The sequence below is a fragment of the Lipotes vexillifer genome, unplaced genomic scaffold, assembly GCF_000442215.2.
Source record: "Lipotes vexillifer unplaced genomic scaffold, Lipotes_vexillifer_v1.1 scaffold240, whole genome shotgun sequence".
In the NCBI taxonomy this organism is placed as follows: domain Eukaryota; kingdom Metazoa; phylum Chordata; class Mammalia; order Artiodactyla; family Lipotidae; genus Lipotes; species Lipotes vexillifer.
This window is the reverse complement of record NW_006797481.1, coordinates 6,914,710-6,921,181: the sequence shown is the minus strand read 5'-3', so window position 1 is coordinate 6,921,181 and position 6,472 is coordinate 6,914,710.

Sequence of the window (6,472 nt, the reverse complement as noted above, 5' to 3'; positions counted from 1 at the left end):
AAAAAAAAAAAAAAAAAAAAAAAAAGTTGCCTCAGAAGGGACAGCCCATGAGTGTGTGCGGTGGATCCTATCTGCTGTTTTTCCCCCTTCCCCAGCATCTACCTGCCCTTCTTACTCGTACCCAATTTCTCTTTGGGAAACCCTTTCACCCAGCTGTATTTGCAGCTTGGGCGGGACTAGAAGCCCCACCCCCGACTCCATGGCAGCTACATGACCCTGGAGTTAGCCAGTGTTTCATTCCCTTAGCCACAGTGATTGGCTTAGGGATGGCCTCATGATGAGAGCCAAGCCAATGAGCGGCAGCTGTGGGACTCTTCCTAGAACTCCCTCTTGGTCTCCCAGCTGCTGGAATGTCAGCCTGGGGCCACCTTGGCCATCTCCAGGCACAGCCTCCCAAGGAAAGAAAACAGACCCTGGAGACTCTGACCTTTCAAACCCCGACTCAAACAAGCCTTCTCCTATACCACTCAGTTTTGTGCGGCCAGGACTTCCCATTTTTTGATTAAGCCAGATTGAGCTGGGTTCTCCCTTGCTTGCAAATGGAGAGTCAGCTGCCACAGCACACTTTTTGAGCCTGGAATCTGGGCCGGGCAGTCTGCATACACAATTTCAGTTCATCCTGTGGGGTAGACATTATCATCCCCATTTCACAGAGGGGAGACCTGAGGCCAAAGGAGGGCCACAATGTAAACACCAGAGCTCAGAATCAACAGGGCCTTCTGGCCACATGCCTAGAGTTTACTCCATTAATCTGAGTCTACTTTACAGTGGTAAGGATTTGCTTATTACTCCAGAGAGTAGAATTAAAAAACATTCATAATGAAAGCAAAGTGTGGGGAAAGATCCAGGAAATAAAGCACCTTGAGAAGCCTGAGATAAAATGTCACCAAGGCCTGGGATGAGGGCAGAGATATATGGGCAAAGGGCAGTGAAGATAAATTCCTGCCAGCCTTAGGAATACCAGCAGAAGGAAAACTGAAAGGGAAATTCCAAAGGCCCAGAGGCGAGAAGCAGAGCAGGGCATGGCATCGGGGATATGGAAGGACCTGAAAGAAGACCTTCACTTGTTCCAGGCAGAGCTGACAGATTTCAAGACAGCCAAGCCCTCCAGGGCAGGCTGATGGGAGAAACAATGGTGGCAGCTGCAACTCTTGGCTCAGGGAGCAAAAGAGCTGGGAAGAGAGCATGCCATCCCCAAACCTCCAAACCTGACTCCCCAGACCCATAGGATGGAACAGAAATGGGAGGGGCTGGGGTTGTTCAGTTGTGGGAGAGCACAAGAAAGGGTCTGAAAGGGTCTGCCTAAAATGGTCCTTAATACTAGGAGGACTGGAGAAGCAAAAGTCTACACAAAGGAGCAACTTTAATAAAGCCAGCAGTTCTGAACAGACAGCTCTTTAGACCAGCCCTGCCTCTGCTGATAGAACATCTCTAATGGACAAGAACTGATAATCAGGCAGAGAGCTGCATATACTCCCGTTACGTGAACCTCATCAACTTGGAATCGGTCCCTTTAGCAGCACTGCAGGAATCAGGAATCGATAATGAATGGAAATTAATTATTTTGGTATACTTAGCATTCTTTTCCCCTTCTTTTGGTAATGGGAGGACCTGTTCCACACAGTTCAGATCTGGCGGGCTCCACCTGAGCCATGGGAGGTGGAGATGTAGCTGAGGACTGGCCATTCTTTAGGCCCCAGCGACGGGTTCAAGCAAGGCCAGAATTTCCCCTAGGATTTGCTCTACTGGCTTTGGGAGAAAGAAGCCTTTCCTGTCTTGAGATTATAAACCACGAGGATATATACTTGGAGCTGCAGTCGACTCTCCATCCTCCACGCCACCTTCCCAGTCTGAAGATGAAGCCAGTGCTCAGAGAGGAGGAAAGCTGATAACTAGAGAAAGAGACAGAGCCCTACCCACATTGCTAGAGTTCCTAGGTCCAGCCGTGCCTGAAGCTACCTTTGAATTTGCCAACTACATGAACCTTTTTCACATAAGCTGGGTTTTAGTCACCAATGACCAGAAAGTCCTTATTCATGTGTAAGTGAAGTTTGAACAAATGGTGGCTTCATGTAAACCACCCCCTTTACAAGGCATACCTCAATTTCCCAAAGCTATAAAATGGCCCAATAGTAATCTTAATTTCCCGCTCCCTTTGAAACGTCCAAGCACAAAGCCAGGTAATTTTCTTGGATGACAAATATGGTGCCCAAACCACCAGAAAAACAGCTGACGATGGCCCGCAAACACTGAGGGCATGGCTGTGACGGTCTGTTTAAACCACAAGAAGCATCAGGCCTAGGGATAGATGGCAGGGGGTTGCTTCCCAGCCAGGAGCCCAGCTCCTCTCTTTTCTGACCGGTGTCCATGCCCTTGTGCTGCTCTCCACGGTCCCCAGGACAGGGCCCACAGCAGTGCTTTTCAAACTGGACACGACCCTTTAGTGGGCTATGCTGTCAACTCAGTGAGTTACCAGCAGCTCGAAAAAAAATGTAGTAGGAAATATCAGGATGCATAGCATCTAGTAAAGGAGTGTAATCTTTCATAAAACTTTTGTTTTTAGATGTATGTCCTGGCATACACGTAAAATACATTTCTTACCACGGTCACAATCAAAAGGTCTGAAAAACACTACTGTAGGCCCATGATCTCTTATCTGAAACCCACAAAGGCAGAGTTGTTTTGAAAGTCTGTACGTTTTAAATTCTAGAAAAGGAACATGGTGCATAAGGTCTGGGGAAACACTCAGGAATAAAACTCATTAACATTTCTATAGCAAAATACACAAACATTCAAGCTAAGTGGGCTTGATAGATTATATATCCCCTCACATCATTATAGCTAGTCCATATTCATATTCATAATATGAAGCTAGTCCATTCATAATATGAAGATGCCTTCATATTAATTTGTTCCAACCTTACCAAAAAACTCCTGGCTTTCCAAGTTTGGGGATTTGGGAATTGAAGCGAGAAAACTGTGGACCTATGGAGGGATTCTCAGGACCTTTTTCCTTCTTCTGCCTCGAAATTGACTTTTAATTTTCCAATTTTTAAAAAAGACCTCATGGGGCTTCCCTGGTGGTGCAGTGGTTGAGAGTCCACCTGCCGATGCAGGGGACACGGGTTCGTGCCCCGGTCCGGGAAGATCCCACATGCTGCGGAGCGGCTGGGCCCGTGAGCCATGGCCGCTGAGCCTGCGCGTCCGGAGCCTGTGCTCCGCAACGGGAGAGGCCACAGCAGTGAGAGGCCCGCGTACCGCAAAAAAATAAATAAATAAATAAAATGTCTATCATAGACTCGGAGCATTTTGAAAGCAAGAAAAAAGTTATCCCTCGGATGGAAACAAAACAAGGTTCAGAGAGAGAAAGGGACTTTGCCAAGGTCATACGGTCAGTTTGTAGAAAGCTAAATTTCCTATATCTGCCCTAGGCTTTCTAAACCTAAATTCAAGTAGTTTTGTATCCTAGAGAGTAAAGGAAAGCACAAGGGTCATTCTTTAATGAGAGTTGCACGGGAGCGGCAGAGAAGGCCCCAGAAGATTCTAAATGTATTGGTTGCGATTCACCAAAGTTAGAGGGGCAAGAAGAGAGAAGTTCTCTCCACAGAAAAACAGCTGTGACCCGGATGGAAAAGACTTGGTTCCTCGGTCCAGGCTGTTCTTTGTTTACATGAACAAGGGACAGATATTCATCACAGAAATATTCTAAATTAAACCCTTGAAGACCTGTTATATAAACAACGTAAAGGTATCACAGAGTTTTGAGTTGGATCATTGTTTTTGTTTTGACAAAATTTGTCAAAAGAAACTGCTGATGTACAATTTCTGACTCTTCCAGAGCATTTCCGTTTGGGGGAACATTTTAAGTTTGCATTTGGCTCTCTCTTCAAATCTCCCTTTCCCTCCCTGGCCAATCTCATAGGGACCTCTCTGCTCCTTATCTCCGTGTGCCAACATCTCCAACACAGTGGCCCCCAGCCTCAGACTCTCTGGAACTCTTTAGCCACTTTTTCTCTGCCATAGCCAAGTTCTCTAACGCAACACCCACACTCTATGTGAACTACTATCTGAACTACTCTATCATACCACATGCCACACTCTATCTGAGCTACTATCCCCTTGACCCTCAAACCAGGCTTTAAGAGCCCCCTAAGGCATGGTCAGCACTTCAGCCCAGCAGTGTGTGCCCTGCCCCATCTCACCCCCGCCCTGGCCCTGTCTACCCACGCCAACTGTTCAGCAAGTATTTCCCGAGTGCCAGCTATACATCAGTGGTCCTTTTACAATGTAGTAAGCGCCTACTCTCTGCCAGGGCCATGCTAAGCAATACAATAGGGGAGGAAAACGGGCAAATTTCTATTTCTCTATTTCCATTTGCATATATTCCTCGAAATCATAAAACAAGAATGCATGCTGCCACTCTGTTTGCATGTAATGTACTAGTGTTTCCTTTATTCCCTCCCTCAACCACGGTGCTACTATATTGAGGATACTTCTTGTAACCAGTGACACCTTAGAATTAGTCATCCCTCAGTCAGCTCTTCCCCTTCCCACCACAGTGATTTTCCATTCACTCATAGTGAGGGCTATTTGCGCCGTGTTAAGTTTCTCTGGACAAGTTACTTTCTAAGTGTTTTTACGTCTCCTAAATGCTAAAATTGTGTCTGTCTCAAATCTCAAACCAGATCTCTACAGTGCAAGCATCGGAGTTCACTGTAGGCATCCCTGCACCTGGTAAGTACCTGGGTAGGTACCTGTTAGGCATGGGTTAGGCGCACAGCCCTGAAAAGGAGTTCACACATTTGATGACTAAATGGTGCTGGGCCTGGGTGAAGAACCCCCCTCTTCCAGCCCATGGCTCTTAAAATCCCTGTCCTTTCCATTCAGAACTGGTTGTTGGGACCCCATCCAGCATCTCCAGAACAATCCTAGCTCTGAATCCCAAATTTGGTTCAGGAGTTGCTTACTTAGAAATAGGCTTAATTTTAAAAACCTGGAAATACAGGGGCCTTCTTTTGCCTTACCATTGTTCTGAATGTACTTTGGTGTAAAGTAAAGCAAAAATGCAATGAACCCTAAATTCAGCAACCAGGATTAAGAGATTATATGATGGGCAGTTTTCTACTGAAACCTGAACAATGAAGATAGAATTACAGTTAAATAAATAACACAAAATGCTATTCATAATAAGCTAGTAAAAGAGAAAGAATATAAACCAAAAGAGGAAAACTGCTTTTCTTAAGAATAAAGTCAGCCAAAAGACTGACAAAGTTTATCACACTGAGCTCTTAATAATAAACCTATACGGTAGACATAATTATCCCTTAGATGAAGAAACAGACTCAGGGAGGTTAAGTAACCTGCCCAAAGTCACACAGCTAGTACGTTCAGATCTGAATTTTCAAATCACTCTGGCCTCTCCCACCATAACCTTGGCTGGCCTCCCTTGCAATTTCTTCTTTCATGTCCAGACAGTACAACTTACAAAAAAAAAAAAAAGAAGAAAATCCGCAGCCATTTGAAAATAGCGCCTAGCACAACTGGCATACCTAAGAGAATATTATTGCCTAGATTTATAGATAAATACAGAAGATCTCTGCTTGTCCATTTCAACCCTCCTTATTCATACAAGTTGCCAATGACCAAATCACATCCTATGAGAATAGTAACAGTAAAAGAGAAAAGTAAAAACTCGGGAAATACATTTAACTCACAACAGGAGCTGAGACCACTATTATTAAAGTATCTGGTGTGTGACATTTAGTTATTCAAATACCCGACAAGTTTACCAGTAAATCTTGCACGGTAAGTATTTTGCTAATGCAATATCTGTTAAGCATCAGTAGCCAAATTACAAAAAGTATCAACTTGGGCTTCCCTGGTGGCGCAGTGGTTGAGAGTCCGCCTGCCGATGCAGGGGACACAGGTTCGTGCCCCGGTCTGGGAAGATCCCACATGCCGCGGAGCGGCTGGGCCCGTGAGCCATGGCCGCTGAGCCTGCGCGTCCGGAGCCTGTGCTCCGCAGCGGGAGAGGCCACAACAGTGAGAGGCCCGCATACCACACACACACACACACAAAAGTATCAACTTTATTACTGGGTTTAAAATGACTTTTGGTTTTAAAAAGACTAAATGCCTTGTAATCAAGTTAGCCAATAAAAAATAAATCCACCACTCAAATGTATTTTGTGAGCCATGCATGTAAACATGCCTTGCACTTGTCAACACAGCAACTGGGAAATGAAAAGTGGTGGGAAGGGGGCTGAATGAAGGTCCATGGACCGATCCTACTGGAGGTATTTATTCATCGAAGTCCTCTGGAAATTAATTGACTTTCCTTGCCCCCTGCATAGCAAGTCCATTCAACCAGAGTGGGTTCATGTGTGTGTGGGGGTTATATCTGGTAATAAAAAGGGAAAGGGTTTGGTTGGCAAATGTGGTTTTAATCAAAGCCTTCCTCTGGCTATTAGAA